Source organism: Sylvia atricapilla, chromosome Z, assembly GCF_009819655.1.
Source record: "Sylvia atricapilla isolate bSylAtr1 chromosome Z, bSylAtr1.pri, whole genome shotgun sequence".
In the NCBI taxonomy this organism is placed as follows: domain Eukaryota; kingdom Metazoa; phylum Chordata; class Aves; order Passeriformes; family Sylviidae; genus Sylvia; species Sylvia atricapilla.
Genome location: NC_089174.1, coordinates 88,544,445 through 88,562,733, shown reverse-complemented (window position 1 = coordinate 88,562,733; position 18,289 = coordinate 88,544,445). Strand labels below are relative to the sequence as shown.

Below are 18,289 nucleotides of genomic sequence, written 5' to 3'. Positions count from 1 at the left end.
CAGACAAAAGTCAGAGTGCTGCAGGGTAACTTGACAGCTCCAGACATCTTGTGAAACCCAGGAACACCCTCCACAGGCCAGCTACACCCTATGTCACAAATTCCAACTCCCCGGGCCTTACCCTATTATCCCTACATCCAGACTGAGCAGCAAGGCAGAGCAGCTCCGGCCCAAACACACACAGACACCCGTGACACAGGGCAGGACAAACGAGGGGACACAACAGGGACAGAAATCTCTTGGCAAGAGGAACGACCCTGAGGACCAAGAGAACTCGGGATGAGGTGACCGAGGTAAGACTGAGGGTGAGCTGACCAGGCTCAGAGAACCCTGCAGCAAGAAGATGACAATGGGATGAATTATCCCAAGAACCAAGGAGATGGATGCCCGAGAAGGCTACGGTCAGAACCCTCTACCTATCTTTGCATTCCTAAAAGACCTAATCCTCCAGAATGGACCGTGGCAGTGCACAGCTGTGGACACAGCTCAGAACAAGACCCGAAAAGGCACCAGACCGGATGCTTGTGAAGAGAGATGGATTCTGGTGCGTGTCTGAGCAGCCGAGTCAAAGGCACCTGGCCGAGGAACGCAGAGACCAGAGATGCTGAGAGCGATGCCAGGGTTTTGATAAGGCCCTCGAAGGGCAAAGGGATAAGACATGAAAGACAAAACACCCAAAACACACAGAGGGCACAACAGACAAGTGACACGACACACGCCAGGACTGCTCTGCCCTGCTGTCTCTTAGTCAGCTGCAATAAAGACAATCAAATAGCAAAGCATAACCTTAGCAGCAGATCAGCCAAAATCTGCCAATTCTGCTACTCACCGTCCCCTAAGCATGCCTGGGTCCTCGGGCAGCACGCTCTGGCTGTGCTCAGAGGCTGACTCTTGCGGTGCCAAGGTGTTGGAGGCATTACTGGCACTGAGCTCAGCCCCCATTAGGGCTGTGAGCATCCCTGGTTGCAGCAGGACAGGGATCGCAGGATGGACATGCCCAGTCAACTCCACCCTGAGGACTCTGTCCCCCCACTGTCACTTCCTGCCTAGCCCTAGCCTTACTGCCTGCACCTCTCAGGGCTTCTGGCATCATTGTCCTGCATTACAGCTCCTGCCTGCACCTGCCCTCAGGTAAACGCGGCTGGTAGCGGTGCTGTGAGGGCTGGTACACCTGTACTCTGACTTCTATCCTAGCCTGTACCCCTGATTTTCACTGTGTGCTCTAGCCCTTGAGTCCTGTACCTCTCGAGTCCTCCCTCAGTCTCTGTGTGTCACTGCAAACTCCTCCTGCTGAACCCTACGGCCCTACACCTTGGAACCAGCGATGGTCCTTTAGCAGGATGCTCCAAGGACAGGCATCCCAGGGTGAGCCAGGCCAGGAATCCCCCACCGCACCCTAACCCTGCGGACTCTAAGCGAAGGCCAACAGTGTGAAGCTCCCCAGAACACAGAGATGGCTCTGAACTGCCCTGCCCAGCAAAGGCTCCGGTGCTGCTGAGGAGAAACCCTCTCCCCCTTTACTGCTGAGGGGTCCATCACGCTAGGGCCCTCCCCTCTAAAGAACCTCAACTTGCCACCTGGGACTGAAAAGGTTTTTCCCCTTGTCCCACCCACGGCTCCAACACTTAGCTTTTGGAAGACAGGCAGACAAAATCCATCCTTGACAGAAACGAACGTGTCGGCACCGTGGACGTCGAGACGTTCTCTGCATCCGCTGCCGTGTCCAGACTCGAGCTCCGCGCCTCCTCACGCTACCTAGGGTCACAAACCAGAAAATGTGACTATCCTCCTCCAGAAGACTAATCCCCGGGGCCCTTCCACACCACCTGTCCTGCCTCCCCCCTCAGATCTTCATTCCACTCCAGAGGCTGCCCGGAGGGTACCCGCAAAAGGAAAAGGTACACGCCTAGCCACTGCTGCACGCCGCTCACCTTAGGGGTCACCCTGCCTAAACGCCAACTCACCCCGCTCCCTCTATTCCTCGGCACGCCTGGGACAGCAGCAGCGCCTGCAGAGAAATAAAAAAGCAAAACAGCATGCTGAGTTACTGTGAAACAGCAACCTCCCCGCTCTGACTGAAGCATGCCACAAGGACAGCTTCAAGTGGCACCCATCTGGCCTCTGGCATCCTGGGCCTGCACATCTGGCAAAAGGACCACCTAAAAGAAAAAGAAAAGAATAGCAAATGCTTAGAGTTGCACCAGCAAGGGAGACCAGAGCAATAGCAAGTGCCTCTGTCCACCCATCCCCGCTCACCGTGCCCACGTTCACTTGACTGCTGACATCTGGCTTCACCTCCTAAAAATAAAGACAAAGAACAGCGCTGTAAGATAACCACCATTTACATCTCCCTCCCCTGCAAACACAAACAATGACTGACCTTCTCAGGGGAGCCCCCACACCCAGGATGGGCTGCTCTGCCATGGATTTTATCCAGCAGCATCGGAAAGAAAGTGAGGACACAGGTCAAAGTGCTGCAGGGTAACTTGACAGCTCCACACGTCTTTTGGCAACCTGGGAACACCCTCGACAGGCCAGCTACACCCTATGTCACAAATTCCAACTCCCCGGGCCTTGCCCTCTTACCCCTACACCCAGACTGAGCAGCAAGGCAGAGCAGCTCCGGCCCAAACACACACAGACACCCGTGACACAGGGCAGGACAAACGAGGGGACACAACAGGGACAGAAATCTCTTGGCAAGAGGAACGACCCTGAGGACCAAGAGAACTCGGGATGAGGTGACCGAGGTAAGACTGAGGGTGAGCTGACCAGGCTCAGAGAACCCTGCAGCAAGAAGATGACAATGGGATGAATTATCCCAAGAACCAAGGAGATGGATGCCCGAGAAGGCTACGGTCAGAACCCTCTACCTATCTTTGCATTCCTAAAAGACCTAATCCTCCAGAATGGACCGTGGCAGTGCACAGCTGTGGACACAGCTCAGAACAAGACCCGAAAAGGCACCAGACCGGATGCTTGTGAAGAGAGATGGATTCTGGTGCGTGTCTGAGCAGCCGAGTCAAAGGCACCTGGCCGAGGAACGCAGAGACCAGAGATGCTGAGAGCGATGCCAGGGTTTTGATAAGGCCCCTCGAAGGGCTAAGGGAAAACACGTGAAAGACAAAACACCCAAAACACACAGAGGGCACAACAGACAAGTGACACGACACACGCCAGGACTGCTCTGCCCTGCTCACCTCAGCACAGGGATCAAAAATGAGATTTTCCCTCTCTGTAGCCTGAGGTGTCACATCTTGGACATCCCCATCTCCAAACCTGACTCAAAACTTCCTCCTGGTCACTCCCAGCACCACATTTGTATCCCCCCCTGTGGCTCACAGCCCTCCACTTATCTCTCGGATGTCAGGGGATGACATTCCACGTCGGGTGCCAGAGAAGGCTGCCTCGCCCTCAGGGAACTTCCTGCTGTCTCTCAGTCAGGTACCATAAAGAAATCCAAACATCGAGGCGTGATCTCGGCAGATCTGCCGGCTGGTCAGTGAGGGGGTCCCTGTATCATACAATGGACCACCTGAAACACACAAACAGTGACGGATGCTCAGAGCTGCACCAGAAACACCACTACCCTAACCACACAAACACATCAATTCCAAAAGCAAAACCCCCAAAAAATCCACAAAAAAACCCCAACTCTTATTCCTCATAGTCAAACCACCACATATAATAAAAATAACCTCATGCCCATTCCCCTTAAAAAACCTCCAAAATATCAACCCAGGACCTCCCCAACTCAAAGACCTGCCTCTAACCAAATAAAAAGCAGAAAACCCATGTCTCTTGAACTACATCAATTCACTAACCTCACACATCCAAACCACAGAATTTTAAACCCTTAGTCAAGACTAGTGCACCACACACACCAATCCCATCACTACATAGAAAATGAAAACCTATTTTCTATTACTAATGGAACAAAAAAGTCACAACTTTTACCGCAATAAAACCTAAAAACACCTAATTAAAAAGAAAACAATCCCATTATAACTAACCTAAAACACCAAGCATCCCAAGCAAACTTCCTCCAAAACAAATCTTTTAAGTGCCAAAAACCCTCAGAGACATAAAATAACTACTTCAAAAATGCTTTCTGTACCTTTCAGACTGATCTTGAGAGCAAGGCAAGGCAAGACAAAGCACACAGCTGGTTTGAAGAAGACAGTGCTCACTCCTGTGCATTCCTTCTCCAGTATATTCAGCTCAAGCACAGACAGATGCCTGCAGCACAGAGAGATGCCTGGCTCTTAGCTTGTTCCACCTAACTAGGGCAGAGAAGTCCCTTGGACTATTTTGTTTCCTTTTTCTTAGGACTGATTAAACCTGCTGCAGAGACTGACAAACCCAGAGGAGCACGGAGAGCTGGCCCCTGCAGCCCACGGGGCCTGGGCCTCAGCATTTTATCAACACCGGAACAGCTGATAAGAGACCAAAGGAGCTCAGCTACAACCCACAGCAAGGACTTTCTAGTTTTACCATCTCACTTAAAAATAGCAAGAAGTTTCATTATTCATGCTATTCAATCTTCATGCTTATGCACACTTTGTCTGTTAAATCAACTGGTTTTTTTCCATTTTCTCCAAGGACATTCTTTCCCAAAGAGAGAGACCATTTGGATTTACTTTCCAAAAAACCCCACATAAAAGTCTCCTCCCAAAATTACCCTAAACCATGGCAACAACAAACAAATCAAACGACAAAAATAAAAAATAACACAAATGTATGTAAATTAACAACACCAAAAAAGTTATTCCTAACCTGATGCATCCATAATGCCTCAAAACCACCTATAAATACACACAAACCCAAAAGACCCATTCAACTACAAACAATACCTCCTCAATTACCAGTAACTATGGAATATATACTGTTGTCCAACAAGACAAATGAGTAAATCCCTGTAACACAATAAACAATAATCCAATTGTAAGGATTGGAAACCTTAAAAATGAACTACATCACACTGCCTCAAACCCACCAAAACAAACACTACACACTCATCAGGGTAAAAGTCTCCACCACTTCGCACACCACAGCCAACTACATCATAAACCTTAGAAAACATATCCTTGGAAAACATAATACCCCACCAAAAAAGATTCAACAACAAAACTCAGTTCAAAAGTACTCTGACTGACACGTAAACTAAGAAATCTAACATGAAATAAATAGACCAAAATCCTCATCATACACCATCTACCAGCAAAATAGAGCTATACAACAAACTATTTAAAAACACCTTAAAACCACTAAGCAGAAAAAACTGGTCCAAGCCAATCTGAATGCTTACACACAATAAACAAAACCCCAAAACCACATATCCCAAGTCTATAAAAAGGCTATTGAAATTAATTCTTCCTCAAATACAGACAAATGCACACCTAAAGTTATCTTCACTCAAAAAACAAATGACACATAAAAACACCAAATAATCTAACAAAACACTTCATACCACCCAAAACAGTAACACTGAGCGAAAAACACATCGAAGTACCCCTCTGTATTAAAACTCCAAGTCAGGAGGAATTCCATGCAGTTTAAACACAGACAATAAGAAAACAGCAATTTCTTCATTCAACTTGAACTCCTTTTACCTTCATAACCCCTTCTCCTTCTGGGAGCACCGGGGAGGAATTCACAACACAAAGCTGAAAAGGGAAAAGAGAAAAATCCCCCTCATAAACCCACACTGAATTACCTGGTACTTGGCATGAAGGTTTGTTCCTCAGCAGCACCCCCTGAAACAATAACCCCACCTGCAGGTCCTCTCCCAGACACACCAAGAGAATTGCATCGTCACCACACAGAGCAGCTCAGCAAAACCACCCCTCTTCACAAAACCCTCCTCAGGCTGCCCTCTTAAACCGTCCCCAGCAGGGACTGTCCCCTACTGTCCTTTACAGCTCACACCTGAGGCTGCTCTGTCCCCTCCTCATCCTTTACAGCTCACACCTGGGGCCGCTCTGTCCCCACACCATCCTGTGACAGCTCACACCTGGGGCCGCTCTGTCCCCACACCATCCTGTGACAACTCTCACCTGCAGCTGCTGCCACCCCGAGTGTGAGGGCGGGGGCAGGACGGGGCCGGGGCCGGTGCTGGGGAAGAGGAGCCGGGGAGATCGGGGCCGAGATCGGGGCCGGGGGATCAGGACAGGGATCGGGGCCGGGGGATCAGGACCGGGATCAGGACCGGGATCGGGGCCGGGGGATCGGGGCCGGGGGATCGGGGCCGGGGGATCAGGACCGGGATCGGGGCCGGGGGATCAGGACCGGGATCAGGACCGGGATGGGGGTCGGGGGATCAGGACCGGGATCGGGACTGGGATCAGGACCGGGATCGGGGCCGGGGGATCAGGACCGGGATCGGGGCCGGGGGATCAGGACCGGGATCAGGACCGGGATCGGGGCCGGGGGATCAGGACCGGGATCGGGACTGGGATCAGGACCGGGATCGGGGCCGGGGGATCGGGGCCGGGATCGGGGCAGGTGCTGAGGGCGGGGCGGAGCCCGCGGGCCCTCAGCGCAGGCCGGGGCGGTTCCCGGCGCCCGCTGTCCAATCAGCGCTGCCGGTGCCTCAGCGAGCCCGCCAATCGCGAGCCGGGCGGGGGTTCAAAAGGCTCCTGGCGGGGGTGTTGTTCTGTGGCTCTGGTGGAGCTCTTCTGTCGGTGTGGAGGTCTTCGGTTGGTGTGTGTGGCTTTTCTGGGCTGTCTTCGTGCGCTGAGAGCGTATCTGCTTGCTTTTCTATGAGTTATGATTCGTGGGACTGTTTCCTCTGTGGTGGGTGGTAATAGGTGGGGTTGGGGGACTGTTGTTCTGTGCGTCAGTCGGAGTTCGTTTCAGAAAGGAGACCCTTTCCTGTGTGGGGTTGGGAGGTGAAAGTCGCTTTATTTTAGCTTGGTTTGGGCTTGTTTTGGTGCCGAATTAGGGATTTTATTGTTGCGTGTTCTGTGTCAGTTTTTTTTCGTGCTTGTGCCTTCCTATGGCTCAGGTAGAGGGAGTATGGGGAATTTTGCCTTGTGCTGGAAAATTTTCTTGCTAAGTTGTTCTATAAATCAAAATTTTACTGAGCCCTTGGTGTTTTTGCAGTTGAGGGGGGACATGTACTCTTAAGGTGTGTTGTTTGGGGAAGATACAGAAATTTTCCTGTCTTTGTTTTTCCCCACTTAATCTCTTGTGGTGTATGGGTCCGGCTGGTGTCTGGTAATTAAAGTTTTGATTAAGCTTTAACTTGGCATGGATATGGGAGGAACAAACAGTCTTTTGAGGTTTGCATTCTTGGCTGGCTTATGAGGTGACTTCAATAAAAGGATTTCTGTGGATGGTGCCATCAAGTTCCTAAGAGATACTTATTGGAAGTGGAGACAGCTTTTGAATAATGATGGTTATTTCTGCTGCTTTAAGCCTTTTGTTTCAAGGTGTTTTGGTTGCCTCAGCCCTGGGCAGGGTGACGGTGCTTGAGAATGGGGGAGGTAGGTACAGAGGGGTTGGAAAAGGTGTGAGATCTCCCTTAGATCTTCCCAGTCTGGGATGGTGCTGAACATTAAATGGAACTCAGGACAGCTGGGGTTTGTTTGGGTTGGGTTGTTTGCTTTTGGGTAGGTGGAAAACATTTTGGAGGCTGTTTTTATGGGGGTGAAGAGTATTTGACTTTCCTTGTCTGGAGGAGCTTTTTTCCTTGCCTCAGCTTTGTTAAGTGTGATGGTTTTACACCCAGAACTTTATGTAGTGGGTCCAGTGTTTGATGCTTTTGTCAGGCTTGGGAATATTTCCTATTGTAGATGGCACTTCAGGTTTTCAGGAGGTATGTTTAAAGATGTGTAGGCATTTCCTAGTCTATGGAATTTTCTGATGGCTTTTCTTTCTGTTTGATTCTATTTATGGAGCAAGGCTGGGGTTTGTGTTTATGCTCTGTAGCTCAGCATATACAGAAGGTGTATGGACCCCCCACAGCAAGTAGTGCAAGTGCACAGGGATTATTTGGGTTAATTGTTGTCTGAGGAGTAATGAAGTCTGTTCCAGTTTCTCTTGCCACTCTCTGGGAATGTGGCAAATTCAACAAATTCTGTTGTTGCTCTTGTGTACGTGGGGCTTTGGCCATGCTTGAGGAGATGTAAAATAAGCACTTGAGTTACTCTGGTTACCTGATGGGAAATGTGTGTTTGGGGAAACTCCTGTGGATCAACTGCTCCGGTTACCTGATGGGAAATGTGTGTTTGGCAGAGTTTTCTGTGGATAAACTGCTCTTCTGTTGCAGATCTGCAGCTTTGCTGGGTTTGACAGCGTGGCTGAAGGGTTTGTGAGAGCAGAGCGGGGAATGGACCCATCAGCTCCAGCCAGGTGGCGAGAGTGTCTGCTTCTGTTTCCCGGGGGCTGAACCCGAAGCCCGTTGCCCTAATTAACAGTACTAATTGCATCTTTTGTTCTCTTAAGGTCTCTGGCAAGTGTTGGACAAGGACTGCAACAAGACTTCTTGGTCCCTGGCCGAGAGAGAAGTTTGTGAGTTGTTTGTGAGGCTTGTTTGGTGTTGTCCCTTTTTTTTACCTGTTTGTTTCTCTTTATGTTATTTTTGAGGCTGCTGTCTTCTACGGTTCTGTCAGTTTTAGGTTGAACCTCTGCTTAGCTTTGTCTTACAGTGAAGGTGGGCAGGAGTGTGACCACCTGCAGGAGGTGTTCCCAGAGCTGTTTGTATCAGTGCTCTCTTGTCTCTTTGTTCTGCTTTTCTTGGTAGGAGAGGGACTTGTTTGTCTGGGTTTGTCTTTGCAATCCCCGGGGGCCGAGGTGGTTTAGGCTCAACCCAAAGGAGAATTGCCACTGGAGTTTTAGTGAGAGCTGCTATTGGGTGCCCTAGAGTGGTTTGTTTAGTGTTCATTTTGTGCAGTAAACAGCTGAACTTGATTTTCTCCTAGGGTTTTCCCAGGAAAATATGAAAAAGCCCTCCCAAAGCCCTTCTCTTGCTTTATTGCTGGAGTGTTTTTGTTCCAGCTCCCTCAGTACCTGGGGACTTTGGGGTGCCCTGTGCTGTGGTCTGGCATTGCCAGTGGTGGGGTTTCCTTTAAAAAGGCAACTCCTTTAGAATGTGCTTCAGTTGGAATACTTCCTTGGGCTGGATTGTCTGGGAGAGGTGTTGGGATGACAGTCTCAGTGGATTTTCATGGTTTCCAGGCTCTTTCACCCCAGGTCACTTCAGAGCATGATGCAGAGCAGAATTGCTGCAGTTGGATTGTAAATAGAGTTCAGCCAGAATGGATCCAGAACTTCAGCATCAGAGGTGTAAATGCTTGGGTATCTGGGAGTCTGCTGTGACTTGTGAAGTCCCGAGGCCTGAATACCAGGCCCTGGGCTCGAGCTGACCTCTGGGTGAACCTTCAAACCAGATGTTGTGTTTGTGTCCCCTTAGTAGTGAAATAGCCAGGATCATTAGTGTTCTGGGTTAGGTCTATGCTCATCAGTGAAACGTGGCTTGACCTTCCTGTGTTGAGGCCCAGCAGGGCCCTGAGGTCAGTCCTGTGGCCTTGTTGGGAGGAGCAGGGCCAAAGGCAGCTCCTGCATTGCTCCTGAAGCCCTGGCCAGGCTTTGGGTGAAATCCAAAGGGGAGGAAGCTGAGCCCAGCTGTTCCCGCAGTAGGAGTTGTGTGATCCTGTTTATTGCACACAATTGTCCGACCTGGGCCCTGTCCCAGCACAGCCGGAGCCTCTTTGCCTGCTGGTGGACGCACCCACAGGAACTCCCAGTTCAGGGAGAGGCTCTCCAGGGCTGGGCTGGGACAGGGCATTCCCAGCTGCTGTGCGGCTCTGCAGGGTGGGCAAGCCTCAGGGTCCCTGGTGCTGGATCTCAGTCCCTGTAGTAGGTGATCTTGTGGTAGCAGTGCTGAGGGGCATTGCTGAGCTTCCCTGGGGAGGTTCTTTGCTGCTTTGAGTAGGGAGATGCACATTTGTAAATGAACATAGGTTTGTGGAGTACACAAATAATATCAATTCACCTTATTCTTGCTACCAAGTCATCATTTGTCATGTGGCAAACACAGTCTTCTATCAGAATCAGCACAAGTACCCAGTCTGGGATTTTTCTTTCTAATGATAAAATCCTATTTGCTCCACAGGCAGCCACTTGGAGCAGTGCATAGCTGGGCCTGGTTCTGACAACACTGATGGAACATTGCTTCCCAGTTTGCTTAACATCACCTTTCAGAGCTTTTACCTGGCACCACACAAGAAGAAAGCGCCAACGAAGTGCCACATTCTCTCCTGAACTCCTTTCAACTCAGCAGGAGGGAGTCTGTTCATATCAGCAGAGAAAGGGATTGCTGTGAAAACAGCCTGGGAGAGGCACAAGGCAACCCAAGGCCTTCCAACACCTTCTATGCATACAAAGGGGGCACCCCAGAGAAGCCAGAACAAGTTCTCAGTTTACTAGCATAGCTATGGAAACTTTTCTGTCAAAGATTTATCTCAGCTACTCAGACATGTAGCACAGTGCCAAAATCATGATTAATCTGGTACTGAAAATAACAGGGTGCCTTTAGAAAGTGTGTGTGTGGGGGGGGGAAGTACTTAATCCAGCATTCATTACTTCAGTAGGTGCTGGATCAGCAAACACACATGAACTGTATACAGTAACTCTCACTCAGCTTCCTCCTGTTCTTGTCCTCAAACCATACTATCTAAAGACAATTTTTAAAAAAACCAACCACAAACCCCGCCAGACTTCATGTAAATGAAAGCATAACTTAAATAACACTTAAAAGGCAATGTTAATTCAAATGGCTATACTTATGCCAGCTTTCAGGAGTTAAATAAAAATGTGGTTACAAATTAAATAGAAGCTTGTTTAAGTTTGAAATTTTCAGCCAATTGGAAAGCTCAAAATGATGCATTTCAGGAAAGCTTCATTTGATGAAAAATTCCCAGTTTTGGTAAAGGTAAGTCAGCCAGTTCTCACAAACCTGTGGCTGCCCCTGCCAGACTTCAACAGAATTCCCAGCGGGTACGGTCGTTAATCCTTACGCTTTTCAGCAAAATCCTTTACTTCACACGGTAAGTGCTACACTAGTACATACTGGGTGAAATCCAGGCCCTGCAGAAGCCACCAGGAATTCGCCTTGCCAGCAGTGCTGCTGTTTGTTAGATTTCCTGCCACTGATGATTGCCCAACATTCCACCTATGTAGCTCCCTCTGCAAGGCCTCTTGTCCCTCGAACCCATAGCCCCTCCCACTTCAGCATCCATAGCAAACTCACTCCTGGTGCATTCCACTCCTGCACTCATCCTGGGCAACAGTGTTGAACACTACGAGCCTTCAGATTGAGACCCAAGCACTCCACTGGCAAACCACAGCTCTCCTCTGCCTTCCAGAGAGCCAGGAGCAGTGTGCCCTGTTCAGCCATGCTGGCAGCCTACCCCACCTGCCTGGCTTCCACCTGAATGGCATTGCCTCTCCTGCACACCTTTTATTCAAACCTGACCAGCTCTTGGGGCTCCCTGAGGCAGTTCCCTGGCAGCTTAAATTTTGCTCTCTTGAAAGCCAGGGTGACAACTGCTTTTTGTAACTACCCCAAAAAATTTAAATCAAACTATTTCATGTCACTGTGACGAGAACCACCACTCCTGCCATGAGTCCTCTATTCACAAACCCCCAAGGCAGAGCACCTTTCCTAGCTGGCTTGCTCGATGCTTGGGATGAGAAATTATCCTCAACAAGCTTCAGGAATTTCCCAGACTGCTTGTCACAGCAGTATGGTACTCGTGTCTAGTTAAGTTACTCACTGATCCTAAATTAAAACTGGACTTTACAATCCACTAGCACTCAGGAATTTATTCTACTAGCATTTATTAATTGTGAAACATATGGCATCTTGCCACACGACCACTTAGCTTCAAACGTGGCCCCAGAGCATTGTTCATTGACCTAGGTAAAACAGAGCCCTGGCCCATGCCCACAGTGGCTTGAGAGGAATGATTAATGTTTAACATGCTCCTGCTCACGTATATAAAATAGCTCCAACACGCCAGCCATGGGCAGATGGTACCTTCATTCACCAGGCACACCGGGAACACATGAGCAGGCATGTGTCACCACACCCACAGCCCCGTGTCCCTGCCGCCCTGGAGCGAGCCCAGCCTGGCCTGTGGCCAGACCCCACAGTCCCAGCCCCTCTCAGCCAGGCCCCGAAGATCTCCCATGTGTCCCCAGCAACTGTGATCCCACAGGCGTGGGACTCTCCCTTGCCAGGCCCTGCAGCCGTCACGGGCGGTCCATCCCAGGGCACAGAGCAGCCCAGGTGCCAGCCCTGGGAACACCACCCACGCTGCTGGAGAGCTGGGATCTCCCGGGACCACTGGCAGAGCCCAGCTCCAGGCACGGCCCCGCAGCTGCAGCTGGAGCTCTGGCAGGGACCAGGGCCACCCCATCTCATGCCAAAGAGAGCTCCACAGAGCCTGGGCAGTGGGAGAAAGCACTCATGTAAGTTGGAAAAGCATCAACTCATTTTCCACTGGGGATAAAGATTTGTATATGTGGTGTTTTGGTTTTTTCCATAATAAACTTCTGAGGAAGAAAACCGAGTTTTCAGGAGTATTGTAGGTACAGCAGGTGAGTTATAACTTCAGTTCATACAGAATTAATCCTGCAAGCATTAATTAAAAGTTGGGGTTTTTCCCTAGTAAGCAGAGAGAATAATCTCTGAATCCCTCAATAAGCCTTGGAAGTGAATAATGTTGCAATGACTGCAAACTGCATAGTTGAAGAGTCTTCACTTGGATATGAAATTAGGTAATTGTTTCTTGATCTCTAAATGGGCACATTCTATCTCCTATTCAATAAAAATAAAAATTTATTCACCAACATCACTAAAATGAGAATTGCACGCATTGAATTCTTCTCCAATACAACAGAAAAATTCCAAAAGGCTGGAAAGTGTTTTGTTTTAGAGCCAGTAGAAAATTTTAGCTTTTAAAATAAAAACACTCCCAAATACAGCAAGCTGATACCAATGATTCAGCAAAAGGGAGGTCCCATACAGCATTAAAGGGCTCTGCAGTGGCTGTGACATATAACCTCTGGTGAGACTGATACAGATTGATAGAGCACATACCTTTGGTCCAGAAAAAAAAAAAAAAAAAAAAAAACCAAACCCTGAAACACCTTAGCAGTATCTCCAAACAACAATATCAATACATAGATATTTAAAGTGGACATTTGCTGGAAATCTAACAGATTTTTCCTCCCTTCACCCTTAGTTTGTGTTTCTTAAAAAAAGAGTTACTTTTCACTGTTGCATCTCATTTCTCCATTAAAATAATAATAATTAAAAAAAAATATTAACCAGCAAACTCGTTCTTCTCTCAAACACTAATACTACTAACAGTGTGAAATAGCTACAAATGAAACACAAAAGCGGAATTCTCAAAGTAATTTTTCTTTAACTGTGTTCCGAGGACAGCATTGTGCAATTGGGAAACCTTGAGAGGTTATGGCAATAGATTTCAAGCTCTGGTGAGCTGAACTGGTATGTGATTACACAGGCAGGTCCCGCATGCAGTTCCTAGTGGTTAAAGACAGCCAGATGTTTCCTTACAGAGCTGGGCACTCCTCCCCTCGCCACCCGACAAGAACCTGTGTCCTTTTAAGCCCAGCTCAGCCCTGGCCAGCCCCGTTTGCCCAGTGACAGCTCCACGGTGTGCAGGACAAAGGCGGACACGGAACAGCAGGTTAGTGACTGTGCCTGTTTTCACAGCGAGGGAGAGGAGAGAGGCTGTTCTTTGTTCTCTAATGCCGGCGAACGCATGCCCTGAAGCCTTGTGGACAGCCCTTTCCCGCAGGAGCATTCACTGTCCAGGAGACAGAGGCAGCAGCCTGCCCTGGCCCTATTAACCAGGCAAGGGCACAATCCCCAGGGCAGCACAAGGCTCTGCCTCGGCCCCCTGAGCCTGCCTGGAAACACAGCGTGGCCTGCAAGGGCTCCCAGCCCTCCCTCAGCTCCACAGCACACCCCGAGTGGGTGCTGGTGGTGGCTGGCACTCTGCAGCCACCCTTCAACCACACAGTGACAGAGCTCCAGCCAAGGACTCCCCAAACAGAGAGAAGGTAACCTTTTGTCCCAGGTACTGGGACTCCAGTGTTCACACTGGTCCTGTTTCTCATACACTGAAGCTGCAGATGCTGGTTCAAACATCACATGGGGGCTGTAAAGTGCATGCACATGAACACCTTAACCTAGTCCATTACATAGTATTTGGAATTGCACTTTAGCTAAAGACATTTGGGAACTCTGTGCTAAGGTGCTCAGTGAGGACAGTACAAACCCACTGATTTCCAAGAGCTGATCTTGGAAAAAGCTGTGGAACACAAAACAGGTAGAAGTGTCCGGGATCCAGACACCATCACCCTTGATCATCCAGAGGCTGAAACACGAGGCCACCTCTGATTCACTAACCACACCCTTTTTTATTTCTATTTTCTATTTCTAAACTAACCTCAGAGAACATAAAGATGCTGGCAGGTAGGCAAAAAATTTTCTAGTGAATTCTTTCTGAAGCATCACTTTCCCACAGATAACCATTCTATAAAGCTCACCAAATCTAATCCGTGCCAAGGCACAACACCACCTATTTTAATTGCCATGTACAGGAACCTCAGAGTCATGCCATTCCAACCACAAACTAGAAGTCCACTTACTTGTCAGTTTTAAGGTCCCTCAGGTAGTCAGTCTAGAAGAGCAGTCTTAAGAACTCCAGAGTGGTTGTTATCCAGTAAATTTAATATCCAATGCAATGGGTAAACTTCTCTAACTTGGCAGGACCCACTCTGAAGCCCTCACCACACTAAGAATCACTTTAGACTGAAAAACTGTTATGAGCCACTCTCACGCCTGACCTCAATCAGGACTAATTGACTGAAAACCCGTGAAGTTCCCACACCTGTTTCTACAGCCTGTACAGTAGATTAAGAAGCCTTCTTTCCATTCTTTTGATACATAATGTTGTAATTCCCAGTGCTAGGTCAGGAATTGCCAATGATCACTTTATCTTGAGCTCAAGATCCATACTTCACCCCACCCCACCCCCCCCCGCTGTTTCTGTGTGCAAGTTCCCTGCAAAACAGCAGCCTCATAGCACCTAAGGGGCTCACAAGAGGGATGGGGAGGGACTTGGGACAAGGGCCTGGGCTCACAGGACACAGGGAATGGCTTCTCACTTCGTGAAGGCAGGGCTAGATGAGATACTGGGAAGAAATTCTCAGGTGTGAGGGTGGTGAGGCCCTGGCACAGGGTGCCCTGAGAAGCTGTGGCTGCCCCATCCCTGGCCATGTCCCAGGCCAGGCTGAACAGAGCTTGGAGCAACCTGGGAGAGTGGAAGGCATCCCTGCTCATGGGGTGGAATGAGATGATACTTAAGGTCCCTTTCCACTCAAGCCATTCTGGGACTCCCTAGTTTTGACACGGAAAGTTCCCAGTTATCCCTGGCCAGTTAACAAGTGCTCAGGCTGCCACTGACAACCAGCCTCTGCCCACTGGAAACAAATCCATTCTGGAGCATTCTCCAGTTACAAATACTACAAATGCTTTCATTGTGGAAAGAGAGCACTTCAACTGTCACAAAAACTGCTACTTCACTTTCCTCCACACTTTAGTCCTTTCCACTCAAACTTTCCACCTAACTATGCCTAATGCTCAGCACCTGCACCAACCTAATTACAGATCAGCTCCACCTCAGCAGCCACAGCCTGCCTCTCAAACCTGTTCATTTGGATTACCCACAGGGGCAGACTTACAAAAAATAACACCTTCTTTTCCTCTGAGGTCTCGAAATCAGGATTTTGTGAAAAATGCTTCAGTTCAACAGAGCCATAGCAGACAGGACTGGAATAGCCATGAGAAATGCAATTTCATGACATATAGGTTGGTAAATGACTTGGTAAAACATATTAGACTAAATATGGAATCCGTGTGAAGTTTATGTTTAGCAAGGAAAGTGCCTGCAATGTCCCACAAAACACTTGATTGCTCATTCTTTGTTACTTTGTCACTACTGTCTCCAAAACATTGCCATCACAGCTGCACTGTTTCTCTGTGTAACTGGGAGATTAGGAGCAGATGAATACAGAAAAGGAAAGCCAAGTCCAGGCCGTGCCAAGCTGGGTTTAACTGGATTTATCTTGGCTGCTTCTGGGCCCTGACTTTAAGACCTACTGGTGGCCAGGCTAGCTGTTGGGAGCCTCTCCAGTCACCACTGGGCCAGGGGAGGGTAGAACATCAGTATGGAGTTATAAAACCACTATAAAAACTTGGTCTTTGCATTTTTCAAGGGGCTAAACCGATGTTTTCCTTTTCTGAAAAGAGCAAAACTAGCACCTGTGTGAGATGCTGACAGGGATCTCCTGAGACATGGGAGCCAAACTTGGACTGCTCCTGGCTGTACTGCAGCACTGCAGTTAAAACAACCAACACTTCATTACAGCTGCCTGCGGCATGCCAAGAGCACCAAGTGCCCTGTCCACTCTGCCTCAGACCTGCCCCAGGCCTTGGCACTGAGGCTGGGCTCATGGAGGGCTAGGGCACAGGGCCCCTCAGCAGAGCCACCCTCAGCCCCGGGCACAGGGACTAGGGACTGACAGAGTTCAGGTCACCAAAGTCTCTTCAAGTTCCGAGAAGTGGATTTAAACAGGAGTTTTACTTGCAGAGACAAAAAATTCATGAAGTTGCTTATCCTCGTGTGTGGCCCAGGGGACACTGACAGAGCTGGAAGTGCTCCCTCACGCCCACCCTAGGGCATCCCTCGCACCCTGGTGTGCCCAGCACACCTGTCTGCAGAGCCAGCAGGTCTCCTGGGGGAAGGGAAGTCACCCTAAGGGACTGGTAAATACAAGATTTTTGTGTTAGCCTTCTGCTTACAGCAAAATTGCTTAAATTCTGCCCACGACTATTTTGCCGTGGAAACAGCAATGTTATGGATGGGTACATTGTCAGCCAAACCTTACTCCCCTAGATCTGAAGAGAATTCCCAACCTGGATTCTCTCTGTCGGAGGGTGAATGGTTACAGGAAATGCCAGGATGATCCAGAACTGATGCAATGAGTTTGATGATTGGGAAACTCAAATCAATTTCGTTTACTGATCCCCAGTAGAAATCAGAAGAGATCATGGCTTCCAGGTTAAAGACCTTTGCTCAACTGTCTGCTGCTCTGAGTTAATCTTTCTCTACCCAGCCATCAGAGTGACCAGTACAGGTAATATTTAACCAGTAGCCACTGACTGACAAGGATCACAGCATTTCTCCTGTGGGATCTGAGCTGTCCCAGCACTCATAGCCCTTACCTCTGTCCATGAGATTGTGGTAAATGTGCCCCTTGAATGCTGCAGTACTCTGGAATAAGCTGATAAACACCACCTTTGTCTACTCTGAGCCCAAGAATTCCTGTAGCAGTGTCCGCTCAAAAATTGTATGGCCATATCCAAAACTGATGTGAGTCAGCACAGCCACTGACATTAAGAAAGCAAAGGGATAAATTCAGTTCCACTGCTGGATATGTGTAATTTTTCTCTATAAAAGATTCTGGCCTAAATCTTTGACCCAGATTTGTCTGGAAGTTTTAGCCAAGGGAGCCATGCCCACAGCTGGTGGGACCGTGACAGGATTTTTCCATGGATGAAACAGCCAGCCCCAAATCAGTTGAAGAGTATTGATTATGTGCTGGAGTAAAGCCACAAAGATAATACAGCTCAGGTTTTTGCCTCTGCAGTTATTCCTTCAGTTTTGAAGATGTTCTTCCTCTGCTTCCGCACAGAAAATACACCACCCCTGTGATTTCCATTTCCCTCAACATATCCTCCACATTGCACATAAGAAAAACAAGAGGAAAGAACTTTTGTAAAGATCAGATCGTGTCCTTTGACTAGCGACACCAGGAGCTCTGCACACAAAATGGAAGCAACAGAATCATTTAGGCTGGAATGGACTTTAGGGATCACAGGACTCAGTCCTCTGCTCCGGGCAGTGCCAGCCTCACAGTTAAGACTGCACTTCAAAGACATATGATTTTGATTGCGGTCATAGCTACATATTTCCAAGGGAAGAATCTGGCCCTCAGGTGTATGTGCAACATACGTTGCATTATCTGTCCCTGTGTCACCTTTAGTAACATTTAAACAAACCAGTTCCTTTTGTTTTTCCAGGAATTTCCCAATACTTCGGCATTTCATTTCAGAGAACTGGACCCCAACCAGCCTGCAGCAGTACTGGATGTTGCAATGCAGTTCCAGACTTTCCCCAGGCTC

At 48.7% G+C, this 18,289-nt stretch overlaps 2 long non-coding RNA genes across 6 annotated transcripts; one reads left to right on the top strand and one right to left on the bottom strand.

Annotated features, from left to right (window-relative positions):
* Window positions 1-46: 46 nt before the first annotated feature.
* On the bottom strand, window positions 47-3,559 carry LOC136373674 (uncharacterized). Of its 3 annotated transcripts, XR_010745701.1 has the most exons (4): window positions 2,381-3,559; window positions 2,257-2,298; window positions 1,965-2,159; window positions 47-1,755 (listed from the first exon to the last, which is right to left on the bottom strand). It is a non-coding gene; the product is annotated as an uncharacterized lncRNA (long non-coding RNA). The 3 variants fall into 3 exon arrangements; XR_010745700.1 differs by having other exon boundaries at window positions 1,932-2,159; window positions 2,257-3,559; XR_010745699.1 differs by having other exon boundaries at window positions 2,257-3,559.
* Window positions 3,560-6,674: 3,115 nt separating this feature from the next.
* On the top strand, window positions 6,675-10,157 carry LOC136373642 (uncharacterized). Of its 3 annotated transcripts, none has more exons than XR_010745687.1 (4): window positions 6,675-6,698; window positions 8,273-8,355; window positions 8,449-8,514; window positions 10,118-10,157. It is a non-coding gene; the product is annotated as an uncharacterized lncRNA (long non-coding RNA). The 3 variants fall into 3 exon arrangements; XR_010745686.1 differs by having other exon boundaries at window positions 6,675-6,704; XR_010745688.1 differs by lacking the exon at window positions 8,273-8,355 and having other exon boundaries at window positions 6,675-6,704.
* The last annotated feature ends 8,132 nt before the right edge of the window (window positions 10,158-18,289 follow it).